This window comes from Lissotriton vulgaris, chromosome 3_1 (genome assembly GCF_964263255.1).
Source record: "Lissotriton vulgaris chromosome 3_1, aLisVul1.2, whole genome shotgun sequence".
In the NCBI taxonomy this organism is placed as follows: domain Eukaryota; kingdom Metazoa; phylum Chordata; class Amphibia; order Caudata; family Salamandridae; genus Lissotriton; species Lissotriton vulgaris.
This window is the reverse complement of record NC_141689.1, coordinates 614,306,884-614,325,042: the sequence shown is the minus strand read 5'-3', so window position 1 is coordinate 614,325,042 and position 18,159 is coordinate 614,306,884.

Below are 18,159 nucleotides of genomic sequence, written 5' to 3'. Positions count from 1 at the left end.
CTATCCAACGCTTGCCATACTGTTGCGCTCACTGGAGTGGGAATAGTAATTTTTACTTCTACGCTATCCAACGCTTACCCTACTGTTGCACTCTCCGGAGTGGGAATAGTAATTTTGACCCTCCCACTATCCAACTCTTTCCCTACTGTTGCACTCTCTGGAGTGGGAATAGTCATTTTTACCCCTAGGCAATCCAACGCTTTCCCTACTGTTGCACTCTCTGGAGTGGGAATAGTAATTTTTACCCCTACACTATCCAACGCTTGCCATACTGTTGCGCTCTCTGGAGTGGGAATAGTAATTTTTACTTCTACGCTATCCAACGCTTTCCCTACTGTTGCACTCTCTGGAGTGGGAATAGTAATTTTTACCCTCCCACTATCCAACGCTTTCCCTACTGTTGCACTCTCTGGAGTGGGAATAGTAATTTTTACCCCAACGCTATCCAACGCTTTCCCTACTGTTGCACTCACTGGAGTGGGAATAGTAATGTTTACGCCTACGGTATCTAACGCTTTCCCTACTGTTACACTCACTGGAGTGGGAATAGTAATTTTTACCCCTACGCTATCCAACGCTTTCCCTACTGTTGCACTCACTGGAGTGGGAATAGTAATTTTTACCCCTACGCTATCCAACGCTTTCCCTACTGTTGAACTCTTTGGAGTGGGGATAGTAATTTTTACTTCTATGCTATCCAACGCTTTCCCTACTGTTGCACTCTCTGGAGTGGGAATAGTAATTTTTACCCTCCCACTATCCAACGCTTTCCCTACTGTTGCACTCTCTGGAGTGGGAATAGCAATTTTTACCCCTACACTATCCAACGCTTGCCATACTGTTGCGCTCTCTGAAGTGGGAATAGTAATTTTTACTTCTATGCTATCCAACGATTTCCTTACTGTTGTGCTCTTTGGAGTGGGAATAGTTATTTGTACCCTCCCACTATCCAACGCTTTTCCTACTGTTGCACTCTCTGGAGCTGGAATATTAATTTTTACCCCTAAGCTATCCAACGCTTTCCCTACTGTTGCACTCTCTGGAGTGGGAATGGTAATTTTTAACCTCCCACTATCCAACGCTTTCCCTACTGTTGCACTCTCTGGAGTGGGAATAGTAATTTTTACCCCTACGCTATCCAACGCTTTCCCTACTGTTGTGCTCTCTGGAGTGGGAATAGAAATTTTAACTCTCCCACTATCCAACGCTTTCCCTACTGTTGCACTCTCTGGAGTTGAAATAGTAATTTTTACCCCTACGCTATCCAACGCTTTCCCTACTGTTGCACTCTCTGGAGTGGGAATAGTAATTTTTACCCCTACACTATACAATGCTTGCCATACTGTTGCACTCTCTGGAGTGGGAATAGTAATTTTTACTTCTACGCTATCCAACGCTTTCCCTACTGTTTCACTCTCTGGAGTGGGAATAGTAATTTTTACCTTCCCACTATCCAACTCTTTCCCTACTGTTGCACTCTCTGGAGTGGGAATAGTAATTTTTACCCCTACTCAATCCAACGCTTTCCCTACTGTTGCACTCTCTGGAGTGGGAATAGTAATTTTTACCCCTAAACTATCCAACGCTTTCCATACTGTTGCGCTCTCTGGAGTGGGAATAGTCATTTTTACTTCTACGCTATCCAACGCTTTCCCTACTGTTGCACTCTCTGGAGTGGGAATAGTAATTTTTACCCTCCCACTATCCAACGCTTTCCCTACTGTTGCACTCTCTGGAGTGGGAATAGTAATTTTTCCCCCAACGCTATCCAACGCTTTCCCTACTGTTGCGCTCTCTGGAGTGAGAATAGTAATTTTTACCCTCCCACTATCCAACGCTTTCCCTACTGTTGCACTCTCTGTAGTTAGAATAGTAATTTTTACCCCTACGCTATCCAACGCTTTCCCTACTGTTGCACTCACTGGAGTGGGACTAGTAATGTTTACGCCTACGGTATCTAACGCTTTCCCTACTGTTGCACTCACTGGAGTGGGAATAGTAATTTTTACCCCTACGCTATCCAACGCTTTCCCTACTGTTGCACTCACTGGAGTGGGAATAGTAATTTTACCCCTACGCTATCCAACACTTTCCCTACTGTTGCACTCTTTGGAGTGGGGATAGTAATTTTTACCCCTACGCTTTCCAACGTTTTCCCTACTGTTGCGCTCTTTGGAGTTGGAATAGTAATTTTTACCTCTACGCTATCCAATGTTTTCCCTACTGTTGCACTCACTGGGGTGGTTATATCAAATTTAACCCTCTCGCTATCCTACGGTAAAAATATTGTATATGTTTTGTTAATAATATGTATATATATATATAAATATGTATTAAAAATATTTGTATTTTAGTTACATTAATTATTTAATAATTTTACATTAATTTAATTATTTTAAGTATGTTTAAATTAATTATATTTATTATTATATTACTTTTAAATTTATTTTAAGACATTTAAAAAATTTGATATTTTGACAGTCTATATTTTTCACAATCAATATTTTGGAGTCGATATTTTTGTACTTACCCGTTTGTAGATTGGCAGTCGATATTCTGGCATTCTATATTTTGACCTCAATATTTTTGTAGGTCGAAATTTTGTCTGTCGATAATATGTCAGTGATCCCTCTGAAGGATTACCATGTTTTAAATTTCTGCAAGTTCAATGACCCCATTTTATCCTCTTGAGTAGTTGCCTGGTTTTTTCACTCATTGATTCTGCCACTGTCTTAATGTTCCCAAACCTTTCCGCACTAACTTTTAAGGACCTGACAAGGGGGTAATGGTCACTCTCTGAGTGGGTCAGGATCTCAAAGTTCACCAGGACTTATATCATTCAGAGGGTAATTCCCTTGATAGACTTCTAGGGCTATTCTACTTGCTGGCGCATAACATCAACATCGTAAATTATGAGGATGACACTCAACTGATTCTCTCCTAGGAGGGAGAACAGTCAACATCTCTGGAAGAGTTTCATGATTGCCTGCGAGCTACAGCACAGTGGCTGAGGGAGAACTCATTGTAATTTAATGCTGACAAAACCGAGGTTCTCTACTGTCCTGTGGGGAAGGTCCCACCTGCGTGTCCCGCAAATTTCTGACCGCTAGCTACATCCACCTCACTGAGGCCTGTCGAGAAGGTACGAAATCTGGGCATTATGTTTAACAACAAATTGGCGCTGGAATCACAAAACTGTGGGGATTTGTTTTGCCATCATCAGAGTCTTGTGAAAAAAATGTCCTGTGCCGCCTACTCATGCGCGAGCGCTGGTAGTACAAAGTACTATATTAAGCAGATTGGATTACTGTAATGCTCTGTTGTTTGAGTCCACGAGATATCTAATAGATAGACTCCAGAGGATTCAAACAATAGCAGCCAAGCTAGCCTTGGGGAGGTCTAGACGTTTCTCTACCTCGTTTGGCTCCCGATAATGCAAAGAATTCAGTTCAAATCCCTCTGCATAGTCTTCCAGGCCCTGCACGGGTATGGACTGGTATCTATGCAGAGGAAATTCACTTGGTATGTACCTGAGAAAAGCCTTTGCTCCTCCTCAGCCAGATAGGTTAAGTTACCAAGATTTAAAAAACTAAGGGCCTTATTTATGAAGGCCTTGCGCCGCCGGTGCGCCACTTTTAACATGGGAAAAAATGACGCACCGGTGGCGCAAGGCCTTCATAAATAAGCCCCTAAATCTAGAGGTAGAGCATTCAATGTCTCGGCTGCCTGACTATGGAATAAACTTCCACTGGAGCTGAGACAACGGGGGGATCTCCTCCCATTTAGGAAGAGACTAAAAACCTGGCTCTTCCCCTAAAAACCTGACTTTTTATAGGATTCCCCGTGTAGTATAATTCCTACTGTGCACTTTGATGTCAGCGAGCAATAGAAGGGGGTTCCCCGCGGGTAACTAATTGATATAGGCAGGCCAGAGGGGGGGAAAAAACAGTCAATAGAACAAGAGAATGCACCCTGCCTTTTGGTATGAGGGCCCTAACTGGAGGGTCCCGAACTGATCAAATAAGGGGTGATTAACCCGGGAGTTGGAGCTGCACACTACACACACAGGGTCATACCAGAGCGACTCAACAGGATATATTCAAAATATATTATTTTATTTTCTTTAAATATATTTTTTCCTTTTTTTTAAAGTAAAGATATCAAAAAACATATAAAAATGGAGCCATATTTACAAACTCCATAATGCATGGGAAACATCACAAAAAACATATACACTGATGAAGAGACAATAAGAAAAACCAAGAGGTTATGCTACATTCAAACTTGCCCAGCACCACTCATACTTCTAACACATTATCTTATATACATCCTCTCACTATACCCTACATTCAATCAAACAACTCTCATTCTTCCATTCATTTCTCAATCCTGGCGTATGCAACACATAGATGCCCAATATGTTGTAAAGATCGGAATGTTCCTCCAGGCAGATGACTTTTAATACGGGTCCTGATGTAATTAGGACAAGAAACCGTATTCCTGGAAGTGCAAGCCGACGCGCGTTTCGGTGACCAGCCAATAAGGCCACACCTTCGTCAGGGCTAAGGATAGTACACTGGGCAAGACACAAGTATAAAATCTGTATATTACTCAGTTGGGACGAATCATAGGTGTCCAGAGGGCAGAGGCTACAGCCTTTAGTTTTCTTTTACTGGACTCCAAAGCTATATGACATTGGAATCATATCATCACACAGTGGCGTAGAAAAGCTTGATAGTCGGATTTCAGACTTTAAAACATTATTTGAATTCTCCCAAAGTAAGGTACTATTCAGATGGCGTTTTCCCACGAATCAAAGATCAGAGGCTGGTGGCGTTCGAGAACGGTAGGCCGGTTCAATATTCCAATATCAGTGAAACCTGAACGACCTCTAGTATTGTGGTGTCCACTATCTGGTATGACTGGTAACTTGAAGTCCTTCTAAGTTAGCGGTCGTCATTTTAGTTGGGATTCAGATGGTTTCTCTACTTCCTCTGTAGTTACAGACACCGATGTCGGTCAGCCTTGACTAAAACGATCGTTTTCCTCTGATGGGGTTCCGTCGACCACGTCAGTCGACCAAATGCGGGAGACAGGAATACGGTTTCTTGTCCTAATTACATCAGGACCCGTATTAAAAGTCATCTGCCTGGAGGAACATTCCGATCTTTACAACATATTGGGCATCTATGTGTTGCATACGCCAGGATTGAGAAATGAATGGAAGAATGAGAGTTGTTTGATTGAATGTAGGGTATAGTGAGAGGATGTATATAAGATAATGTGTTAGAAGTATGAGTGGTGCTGGGCAAGTTTGAATGTAGCATAACCTCTTGGTTTTTCTTATTGTCTCTTCATCAGTGTATATGTTTTTTGTGATGTTTCCCATGCATTATGGAGTTTGTAAATATGGCTCCATTTTTATAGGCTTTTTGATATCTTTACTTTAAAAAAAAGGACAAAATATATTTAAAGAAAATAAAATAATATATTTTGAATATATCCTGTTGAGTCGCTCTGGTATGACCCTGTGTGTGTAGTGTGCAGCTCCAACTCCCGGGTTAATCACCCCTTATTTGATCAGTTCGGGACCCTCCAGTTAGGGCCCTCATACCAAAAGGCAGGGTGCATTCTCTTGTTCTATTGACCACTTTGATGTCAGCGCCAGGATGCCTGTTAGTTGATAGAGCGCTTTACAAATGTGGTAAATAAATAAAATGAATAAATAAATAAACTTGCTGCACCTTTTTCCCTTGAATAGGAACACAGTATTTGCAGGTTAATATAGGACAGGTGAAGTTTCCAGCCCCTTTGAGAATCCTAAATAAGTGTGCTTGGGACCTTGACTGTTCGCCAGAGGCCCTCAGTACATGAGGGTATTCAGGGACTACTGGTTTCATGAGCTCCAACCCCAACTCTTAAAAGGTCTCCTTACTGGTCAGGATTTCTGCCGCTAGTGAGGGGGATTTAAGCATTAGTATTTTCCATTCTCTACCATTTTTTCTGGTGGGCAAGATTTTGAATTTTACTCCTAGAATATCTTCAGAAGTTAACTTAGATAAATTTGTAAAGTTTTTAAATAGCCTCTGCAAGTTTGATCTGTTTAATTTGTCAGGCAGTTCCTCAGACTGGTAGTGCGGGGTCAGAATCAATTTTGTTGCTATGTATTTGCCTCTGACCTCATTTGGGTTCTATTGCTGTTGTCATGGTTGGAGATAGCCCCTCGGTTTTTCTTACATTGAACAGTTGAGGCTAGTACTGCAAATGGCCGGTGACGGTGCAACATGAGTGTTTTGCATAGTTACTGAAATCAGGAACACATTTCCAGGACCTGACCTGGTTTGGTCCTTTGTAAGGTGGTTGACATTGGGCTGGATTTGCGGTGCAGTTGAAGACAGTGTCTGCATTCAGGAGCCAGGCTGACAGTGAGCAGTGGTAAGTAGGATGCCCCTAAAGTGATTTTGTATTGCTGGCGGCTCATCTGGCTATTCTTGTTTGGAGCAGAGTAGGCTGGTGTTGGAATTGACCAAGGGAAAAGGTACCTAAATGTTTTGTACAAGTACTTAAATTGATGGCTGAGTTGATGAAGTTCCAGGCCCTGATCTGGTTTGGAACTTTGAAGGGTAATTAACCTTCAATCAAATAATCAGTTCCTGTTGAGCACGGCTACTCACCAGTGAGTGTCTGAAGGCGCTGAGGAGGGAGGGAGGGTTGCAAGTGTGACTGGGAGTTGTGGTTCCTTCAAAGAGCCAAGTCTTGAGATCCTTCCTGAATTGTGTCAGAGATGGGGTGAGCCTGAGGTAGAGAGGCATGGAGTTCTATGATTTGGTGGCGAGGTAGGGGAAGGATCTTCAGTCGATCCTGGTCTTGCGACTCTGAGGGACAGTGGTGAGGACCAGTTGGGCAGAGTGGAGGTGTCTGGTGGGTACGTGGAATGAGAGGCGGTGGTTCAGGTATGCTGGTCGGGCATCGAGGAGAGCTTTTTAGGTGTGTGTGAGGAGCTTGAAGGTGACACTTTTGTTGACTGGGAACCAGTGGAGTTATCATAGGTGTTCGGAGATGTGGCTGAGGCGGGGGATGTTGAGGACCAGTCTGTATGTTCTGAAGTTTCCTGAGGAGTTTCTGGGTGGTGTCTGCGTAGAGTATGTTTCTGTATTCTAGTCTACTGCTGATGAGTGCATGACTGACCATCTTCCTGGCCTCAGTGGGGATCTATCTGATGGTCTTCCGAAGCAGGCAAAGTTGTGAAAGCATGATGAGGTGACAGTGTTGATCTGGTGGTTCATGGTGAGGGAAGAGTCAAGTATGATGCAGAGGTTTCGTGTGTGGGCAGTGGGTGTGGGGGATTCCTAGATCAGTAGACCGCCACCAGGAGTCTTCCCAACTGGGGGTGTTGTGCCCCAGGATGAGGACTTCTGTCTTGTCCAAGTTGAGCGCTAGGCAGTTGTCTCTCATCCAGGCAATAAGCTGGATATGAGACACGTTTGGAGACTGTGACTGCATTTTAGAGCCTAGCAGGCAGTGAGAATTATCAGTTTGGTCGCCCCTGGGCTGGATTTGTTGCACTGAGAGGGCACCTAATGCCACTTTGTGATTGAAAAGGTTGGTGGAAGTTTCTGATCCTGTGATACACTGTAAGTTACTTTCTTATTTTTATTTTGTTTATTTTTATGTAGCGCAAACTTTAACCTGGAAGGCTATTAGAGTGCTTTACAAATGTTTAGGCAATAAGAAACAGGGAAATCAAGAAAATCAAACGCTGACAATACCCTTTGCACATCAGAAAAAGTAAATGAGTTAAGAAACCAAGATGTAGATGGCGAGTGATAACCATGGTTGAATACATTGCGTTAAATCAGTATCCAGATAAATACGACAGTGGGTTCTAGGGTAGAGTTTTGTTCATCAAAAGCAGTTTAACTTTTTTTAATGATGTGATTGAAGGGTTCAGTCTGATTTCAGGGGGCAGGGAGTTTCAGATTCTAGGGTCCATTACAGAGAAAGCTTGGGTGTAGGTTTTCTTTTTTCAAACTTTTTGATGTTTCAACAATAAGGTGCTGGTGCTTCTAGAGGATCTGCAGCCGCCAGACAGCTCCAGTTTATTACCTAGGTACTTCGGTGTGTTGAAGTATAGAGTCATGCAAGCAATTTTTAGCTGTAGCCTTACCTCATATGGGAGCAAGTTTAGTGCCTTCAGATCGGAGTGATGTGGCTGTTTCTTTTGGATCCAGTAATGAGCCTTGCAGCAGAGTTAAAGGATGCCCTTAGTAGAGCCAGCTTGGATATCAGCAGACCACATAGGGTTGCACTCCCATAGTCTAACCTGATGATCACTAGAGCTTTCACATCTGATTTGAGGTCGTCGAAGAGGAAGAAGTGTTTTATGTTACTTAGAATGTTCATTTGAAAGTTTGCTCCTTTTGTATCTGAGCTGAAGAGTTCCTGCATGTTAAGATTCTTGTCAAGTGTTATTCCCAGTGATCTTATGACATTTATAATGTGTGGAGGGCAATTGAAGGCTGTTAAATGCTTCATCCAATCTTTGATTTCGAGAGGTCATTTGGGGTTTTTTGCAAAGATGTGTTGAGTAAATGGATATCTTCGGGGGAGGAGATGTTTAGGTACAGTTGGGTGTCATCTACATACATGTGGTATTGGACATTGGAGAATTTCACAATTTCTATTAAAGGCTCCATGAACAGGTTGAAGAGATTAGGTGATAGGGTAGACCCCTGCGGGACCCCCTAATATGACCGGAGTGTTATTGAACAGGGACTGGTTAACCTTGATTCTTTGAGTTCTGTTGTGTTTAATCGAATTGAAGAAGTTGAGAATGACCCCGTATAACCTCATTCTGTGTTCAAGTAAGTCAAGGAGGCTGTCATGTTTTACCGTATTGAAGGCTGAGGAAAGGGCTAGGAGGATTAGGAGGCAAGATTCATTCTGATCCAGCATTTTGAGCACATCGTCAACTAAGTGTGTAAGGACTGTTTTTATACTATAACCCTGACAGAAGCCAGATTGGAACCGGTCAATAAGGTGGAACTGAGCAATGTGATTGCACAGTTGGGTATTGACGCATTTCTCAAGGGTCTTTGCCAGAGACGGAATGGTGAAGATTGGAGGAAGTTATTTGGGTTCACATGATCTACTGTTGTTTTTTTCAGAATGGGGGTACCTGCCCTAATTTTTGGCGGTCTGGTGTGGCCCCTTGAAGTTGTGAAGCATTTACTATCTTGGTCCAGAGTGGGATTAAAGACGTTTTAATCTCACTGAAGGAGTTAGATGGTAGAAGGTTGCAGAAGTGGTTTAAGTGTTGTTAAAATATTAAGAATGGCATTTTCGGAGGAGGAGCCTGGCTCGCAACCATGATGGCCGCCTGACTCCTCAGCTCCGCTGACCCTTTCGCCATTCTCCCGTTTTCTGCATCATCCTGCTTATCATCCTCACACTGCGTGGCATCAGCGGAACCGGGAGGCGAACCCGGTCATGCCGATGTGCTTCTCTTCTCGATCCCGGCAGTGGAAGTCCCGAAACGCCCTCACCTCCTCCAGACGCCGAGCGGCTGAGTCCGGGTCTTTGTTCTGCGGATACGACCGGCCCTGCACATAGAGATGGCGGCCATTACAGGCAGGACTGAGCCGGCTGGTGTACTGTGATCGCATCATTGAAATCACTGCATCTAGTTCTGCCGCTTCATAGGCTTTGGGCACCGCCGCTACAAGGGAAACATTGTTTCGTCTCTCCAGCCCGGGGACGGCTCCACTGCAACATTGTCTCCCCGAGCGCCGAGCTGGGCGCCATCTTCCTGCCTGTCTTCGGCTTCTACAAGTGTGGACCCTGGGCTGCCATTGCGGACGCGGGCGTCTGCCCACGCCACTTCAACATTGCGGAGTGATGGAAAACGCTGCCTCTGTGCCCCCAGACTGTTTTCATCGGGCTAAAAATCGGCAGGCTGCTCAAAGGTTTGCTAAGGGTGTTGGCGGCCGGCTATCGGGACAGCCCCGCATCTGCTTGCCCCATGTACAGGATGAAGCTGCGTCCTTACTTTCTGAGGCGCCACTGGTGCTTGGCGACATATTGGGCGCCCTAGGCACTTTGAGAGCTGCCCTGTGCACTGCTGCCTGTGAATTGGGGGCTCGGCTGGATGCTACTCTGTCTGCAACCCCCCTGCCTGACCGCGGAAGCCCTCGAGAGCGGGACACTGCGCCACACCCTGTCTCTGATTCCTGTGGTTCCTTCGCCCCGGTCGCCATTGAACCGTTGGGGTTGCGAGACCCCGACATTGCTGAGGTACTGGCAGAAGCACCCTTAAAGGGGTCCGAAGTTTCTGGGGCGGTGTTCTGGCTTGGGAGACGTCGCTGGACACCATGCCTGGCGGCTTCCTCGTGGTCTACTGGCGGAACTCATTTTCTTACCCTGGAGCGGTTGCTATTGTTTGGACTAGCTGCTTTTGGTGGACCACTGCCGCGTGATGGTTCTGCTTCTACCACTGCTGACCACATGGCTATGTGTCGGATGGACTTTGGTGGCCGTCTTCCCATTCTGTTGTGGTCCCTTTGTTCAGTCCCTTCTTCCAGGATGTCTATCGTGCAGTTGGACTGCGTCGCTACACCGTACCGTAGGGGACAAGGTTGAGGGTGTCCCCTCTTGAGTCAGGACTGTCCTTCTTGTATTGCTGGGATGCTGATGGACTGCCGGGGATATTGCACGTTGGTATTGTATTGGTAGCGGGGTCGGGGTAAGGGCAGCCAGAGTAATATGTGCTGGTAGTCTTGGATATACTTGTATGGGCCTCCTCCGGTCTTATGTGAACTGTGTTTTTTCTTTCATTTCCTTTTCCCTTTCCTTGTTCTAAATTTCGGGTTTTAATGGGCGACAGGCACACTGCTAGGGGGGGAGGGGGGGGGTAGGCCGTAGCCTCCGCATGCGTGCAGGGTGGGGGGTTGGGGGGTGGGGATTTTGTTTTGTTTCAGTTTCTATGGGCCTTTTTCTCTTTTCCTTCTTGTTTCTCTTTCACTTTTTCTTCTTTTCGGGTTAGTAGGGCTCCTGGGTATAGAGTTGCTCCCCTTTTTTCCGCTGATGGTCCTGTGCCTTAGTGGATTTAGATGTTCCACGTCCGTGGGGCGGGCAATGGCCGGTATGTTTTGTTGGACTGTGCTATCATCCTGAATAGTGTTATTGTGTGCTATTTGTTGATTATCATCCTTCGTTCTGTAGCCAACATGCTGGGTTCATTGCCTGTAATGTACTGTCGGTGGATTGTATGCGCCTGATCCTTCTTTTTATAAAATTTAAAACTTAACCTAATTCCTCCTTTACCCGGCGGTCCCTCTCTTCATATGTCGAGTTCTGGACACTAGCTGCTTTTCGTTTTTGGGACTGCTGGGCCGTTCTATCCTTACTTTTTGTGCTCCCAATTGCTTTCGAGGCCGGCCTGCATGGTTGTGGGCCCGTATCTGTATGCTTATGTTGCACAATAAAGGTTTCAAAAATTAAAAAAAAGAAAAAAAGAATGGCATTTTCATCAAAGGTTTTGAATGTGTTCCACGACTCGTTTTTGAGGGTGGGTCCTGGTAGTTCTGAGGGCTGAGAGATCAGAGGCAGGTGGGGGCTATATGGAGGTATCAACAGGAGGTGCTTTATTTCTGTATGGAGGGCACTTTCTATCTTTTTTGTCTTTTCAAAGAAAGAGGCACATTTATTGCAGTATGGCTGTAGGTCAGATCCTATTGTGGAAGGCTTGTTAAATAGATTGATGTTTGACAATTTTGAATAAGTTTTGGAGACAATTTCTGACTTTGTCTAGTTGAACTCTAAAGATATTTGCTGTTGAGTTTCTAATCTATTTGTTGTAGGTGCTTGTTGGACCCGGCCTCGTGGCGTGGTCCTCGCTGATCTCCGCAGCCCCAGATCTACGGGTGGAACTGATTCCCGTCCACCCAGAACTGTACATGACACTCCTACACTGGACCTGAGACGATCCCCAGACTGCGTGCCTGCACCCGTGCACGTGACCATCAGACTCCATGTTTGGCCACCCCGGCCGGCCGCCTTCTTTCCTTTCGGCAGCCCTGGCCTCTCCTGGCTGCAGCTAAGCCTGCACGTCCGGCGTGCCCAGATCCACCCGGGGGGTGAACGACTCACCAAGTACCCGAAACCAAGACTTCCATCACACCTCCGGCCCCCTTCCGAGGAACTGGTTTCCCTCACACCTCTGAACTATCCCTGGGGGCTGGTTTCGATGGCACCTTGGGCCTCCTAGTGAGCTGGCTCCAGGCCCTGATGGGCGTCTGGGATTCCATGGGCGCATGGTCCAAAGCATCAAAGAACCAACCGCCCAGATGATCAGGCGCCTGGCCCTCGGACCTCCGGCCTCCTGCCTATGAGGGTCCGGACATCAAAGAGCTCGACGACTATAAGACAGCCTGCCTTCCAACTAATCGGCAGTTGTATCTTGGACAAGAAAGCCCTGCTGATCTGATCGCGGCTGACTTTGAGGAGAACAGACTCTGACCCACCGAGCCCTGCTGACGTCGTCGCGGCTCACCCTAGAACCTACGGAACGGAACCATCGGAGCCCTGCTGACGCTGTCGCGGCTCCCTCTCGAAGCACCAGAACTGAACCATCGGAGCCCTGCTGATGCTGTCGCGGCTCCCTCTCGAGAGCAAGACCTGAACCATCGGAGCCCTGCTGACGCTGTCGCGGCTCCCTCTTGAAGCACAAGACCTGAACATCGGAGCCCTGCTGACGCTGTCGCGGCTCCATCTGCTTACGAGTACGACGGAGTACTCCTGCCCAAGCCCTGCTGTCCTCGTCGCGGCTTGACAAACTCTCTGGTCCGGCTGGACCATCGACGCTACCCTCACGATCATCTTGAACCAGAAGTGAGTAGGACAGCAAGTCCCATCGCCAGCCCCCGCTCCCCCCAGTTCGAGGATTGAGAACTGTGCGCCGGGTACGTGGCGTGCCAGCTGGCCTCCTAAGACTGTCCCGCTTCCCCGATCCCTCGTTACGAGACTTTCGCGATCCCTCGATCGCTGTGTATTGCTCTTTACTTTAATCTTGATAAAATCTTTCTTGATAAAGAATCACGGTGTAGTGTCCGTTCATAAGTGTGGTGTGTCGACAGTGTGTACGATCAGTCCTCCCCGGTGGGGACTCCCCCTCGATAAGACTCGGCAGTAATTGTGGGACAGGAGGTTCCAGGGGGTTAGGAGAGTCTTCTTGACCCCTGGGGTCACCGCCTTCCAACATTGGTGGCAGCGGTGGGATACGAACCTACGTCTAAAGATCGTACCACTGACACACTACCTGAACCTACACGCAGCAAACACACAAGAAAAGAGCAACAATGACGACTACAGAATCTGGTGTAAAGACAAACTTCGACAAGGACCTCCTGGAAGATTACACACATAGAGAGCTGAAGCAGTTCTGCAAAGAACTGAGTATCCCGAGTACCGGACTAAGTACTAAGGAAGATTTCCAGAAAGCGCTGACCGCCTGGGTAGAGTCCGGAGCATCTCTTCCCCCGATCGAAGACGAGGGAGGGAGGCCACAGACCGAACCCGGTACACCGACCGGTGAGAGAATCCAGCAACCGACCCGGAGCCCAGCAACCGGGAGAGAGCGGTCATCGGAGGAGATGGCCGATCGAGAACGTGACCGAAGCCATGAGCTCGAACTAGCACGCCTCAAATTAGAGGGTGAACTCAAACTCGCAGACAAAAAATTGGCGGTGGAGCAATTGCGGCTCCAGGGAGAGCTAGAGGAGAAGAAGCTCCAGAGGGAGCATGAAGGACGGAAACTTCAGCTCGAGCACGAGCGCAGCCTCAAGGAAATCGAATTGAAAGCCAGAAAAGAAGCAGCCGGATCACCGGGCCTTGGGGAGCAGGTGGTCCCCAAAGAAACGAAGGTGCATATCCCCAAGGACGTTGTAAAGGAATTCTACAAAGGAGACGACATCCAGCAATGGTTCAAAGCATACGAGGTGGCCATGTCTGCTCACCGGGTCCCGGAGAAGGACTGGGGGGCCGGCCTATGAGCCGCTTCCTCAGCGAGGGGAGAGACACCCTGCTGGACCTACCAATGGCACACATGAACGCCTACCCACACATGAAAGACGCTCTTTTATTCCGCTACGGCCTAACGCCAGAAATGTATCGCCAGCGGTTTAGGGAGTGCAAGAAGATTCCTGGCACCACATGGGTGGACTATGTGAACTACTACACCCGGGCCCTAGATGGGTGGATCAAGGGCAGCAATGTGACCACCTTTGAGGGCCTAGTCGACCTAGTGGCTTACGAACACCTGTCCGCGAATTGCTTTGTGGAACTGAGACAGCATCTCCTGGACAGCAAGCTCGCCAACCCACGGAAACTGGCTGTGGAAGCCGATTGATGGGTGGCCACCCGAGTCCAGAAGGCGCCCGGGGGAGACCCCCCACGGAACGACCAAGGATCTTCCCGCCAGCGAGGTGGGGGAGGTCGGGGCAAGCAGCAAAATTCCCAGTCAGGGCCTCAGCGTAGTCCCCCCAGAAACCAGACCCCGTACTCTCCTCCCGCGACGAAAGCCGCCCCGAGTGCAGGACCCCCGGGGCTCCGCCCCAGCTCCACGTGCTTCAAGTGTCAGCAACCCGGGCACTATGCCGGTGACCCCCGATGTCCCCTGACCCCGAAATCCACTCCCACTGGGCCCTCCTCTAGACAGATATCCTCAGTAGCTTTAGAAGAGGAAGAGATAGAAGAACAGGGGGAGTGGGAACCCGCAGCCATGGTCCTAGCCTCCCTGGGGAATAGTGAGATGATCCCCGGAGATTATCTGCCCGACAACACCAAAAAGTACCGCCAAACAGTGAAGGTTAACGGGCGCAGCATAGGAGCCCTTCGGGATACAGGAGCCAGCATCACGTCTGTTAGGTACACGCTAGTTCCTGAGTCCATGATCATCCCCCACACCTCCTGTCGGGTGATAGCAGCCGATAACTCTGTCCGCACCTGCAGGATAGCCCAGGTCCCTTTTGAGTGGGAGGGGGTCTCGGGCGATCTGCAGATCGCAGTTCGCACGGACATGCCTGTAGACTGCCTCCTGGGGAATGACCTAGAGAGTTCCCAGTGGAAAGAGGTAGAGAGAAGGACCCATTTAGTCATGTTAGGAATGCCCCAATGGGCCTGTGTGAGCACCCGGGCCATGACCGCCAGAATGCCCAACCCCGAGAACGAAGAGCCTGAGTTCCTCAGTTCAGTCCCTGATGTACCCGAGGGCGGCAAGCACCCTACGGTCCTCGACCAGCCCTCCCTCGAAGAGAACGCATCCGACGAAGGTCCCCTCGGACCAGCTGTCGAACCAGTCCCGACCCTAGCAGATCTCCCCGAGTTGGCCCAGTGGCACCAAGAGGGAGGACCGTCCCGAGAGGAGTTCTGCCAAGAGCAGACCTCCTGCCCTGCCCTAGAGGGGCTCCGCCGACAGGCCGCAGCCCAGGCCGCTGGAGACCAGTCCGGCTCCCATTACCTTTACTGGGAAAACGGCCTACTGTACAGTGAACAGAAGACCGCAGAACTAGGATCATCCCGTGTGCTGGTGGTACCCCTACGTTTCCGCGGACTCCTCCTCAACCTGGCCTACGATGTGCCCCTGGCAGGGCATCTGGGCCAAGATAAGACCTTCCAACGACTAGTGACCCATTTCTACTGGCCCCACATGCGGGCTGATGTGGAACACCACTGCAAGTCCTGCCCCACGTGTCAGGCTAGCGGCAAAAGCGGAGGCAAGCGCAAGGCTCCCCTCCAGCCCTTTCCAGTTGTCAGTACCCCCTTTGAGAGGGTGGGGATCGACATCGTCGGACCTCTGGACCCCCGGACCTCCTTAGGCCACTGGTTCATTCTGGTTCTGGTCGATCACGCCACCCGATACCCCAAAGCCATCCCCCTCCAGACTGTGACGGCCCCAGTCGTGGGCCGGGCCCTCACGGGGATCTTCTCCCGGGTGGGATTCCCCCGAGAAGTGGTAAGCGATCGAGGGACGAACTTCATATCCCGGTACATGAAGTCCCTCTGGCAACAGTGTGGGGTGTCCTACCGGTACACCACCCCCTTCCATCCCCAGGGCAACGGCCTGGTTGAGCGGTTCAACCGCACCTTGAAAGGGATGATCATGGGTCTTGAGGAGCCCTTGCAACGCAAGTGGGACGTCCTCCTACCCTGCCGCCTGTTCGCCTACCGAGAGGTACCCCAGAAATCCTTGGCGTTTAGCCCTTTCGAGCTGCTCTCTGGGCACCCCGTCCGGGGTCCCCTCAGCCTGGCCAAGGAAGGCTGGGAGGCAGCCCCCCCGAGCACACCCCCGACGTATTCTCCTACGTCCTGGCCCTCCGGAAACAGACGCGGAAGTTTCGCGAGCTGGCCGAGGCCAACCTGGAAGCCAGCCAAGAGGAGATGAAACGCTGGTACGACCAGAATACCACTCTGGTCGACTTTCAACCAGGCCAACAGGTTTGGGTCATGTCCCCAGTGGAACCTTGTGCCTTGCAGGACAAGTGGACTGGACCCTTTAAGGTGATAGAGCGCAAGAGCCAGGTCACCTACCTCGTTGATACGAAATCAGCCAGGAACGCCCTGAAAGTGTTACACGTAAACCGGCTCAAACCCCATTTTGTGCGGTCTGAGTTGGGGTTACTCCTTGCCACCGACGACGGAGAGGAAGAGGAAACTGACCCTCTACCCGATCTCCTGTGTGCAAAGGATCAAGATGGCTCCGTGGAGGGAGTGAGTCTCTCCTCCTCCCTCACCCCCTTGCAGCGTGAGGAATGTCGCCACTTGCTGGGACAATTCTCAGACCTCTTCTCCCTCACTCCCGGCGTCACTAGTTGGTGCGTCCACGATGTGGACACCGGGGACAGCCCTCCGGTACGGCACAGAGCCTACCGAGTCCCGGACTGAGTCCGAGCCTGCATCAAGGCTGAGGTCGACAAAATGTTGGACCTAGGAGTGGTGGAAGCCTCCGACAGCCCATGGGCTAGTCCCGTGGTCCTGGTTCCGAAGGCAGCCGCCCCCGGCACTGTTCCTGAGCTGAGGTTCTGCGTAGACTACCGCGGACTCAACGCAGTCACCTGAACCGATGCACACCCCATCCCCCGAGCCGACGAACTGATTGACCGCCTAGGGTCGGCTCAGTACCTTAGTACCTTCGATCTCACCAGTGGCCACTGGCAGATCGGCCTCACGGAGAGGGCCCAAGAAAGGTCTGCTTTCTCCACTCCGGATGGCCATTTCCACTTCCGAGTCATGCCCTTCGGCATGAAAAACGCCCCAGCCACCTTCCAGCGACTGGTCAATCAGGTCCTTGCTGGGTTGGAAAGTTTCAGTGCAGCCTACCTAGACGACATTGCAGTGTTCAGTGCTCACTGGGCCGAGCACCTGCACCACCTCTGGGAGGTGTTGGACGCCCTGCGTCAAGCCGGGCTCACCATTAAAGCTAGTAAATGCCAAATAGGACAAAGCTCAGTGGTATACCTAGGGCACCATTAAAGCTAGTAAATGCCAAATAGGACAAAGCTCAGTGGTATACCTAGGGCACCAGGTCGGCAGCGGCCTCGTGGCCCCCCCTCCAACCCAAGATAGACGCAATCAATGCCTGGGAGACCCCCACGACCCAGACCGAGGTGTGGGCTTTCCTAGGGCTCACAGAGTACTACTGTAGATTCATCAAAGGGTACGGGAGTATTGTAGGCCCCCTCACCGAGTTGACAGCCAAGGCCAACCCCAAGAAGGTTATCTGGACCCCCGCCTGTCAGAAGGCCTTCGAAGAATTGAAACAAGCCATGTGCACCGCTCCAGTCCTACAGGCCCCTGACTACTCCCGAGAGTTCGTGGTTCAGACCGACGCCTCCGAACACAGCATCGGGGCCGTGCTCTCCCAAGTGGACGACAAGGGGATTGATAATCCGGTAGCCTTTATCAGCCGGAGGCTACTACCCCGGGAGCAGAGATGGAGCACCATCGAGCGAGAGGCCTTCGCAGTAGTCTGGGCCTTGAAGAAACTGAGGCCCTGCCTGTTCGGGACCCACTTCCGGGTCCAGACCGACCACCGTCCTCTCCAGTGGCTCATGCAAATGAGAGGAGAGAACCCTAAACTGCTACGCTGGTCCATCTCCCTCCAAG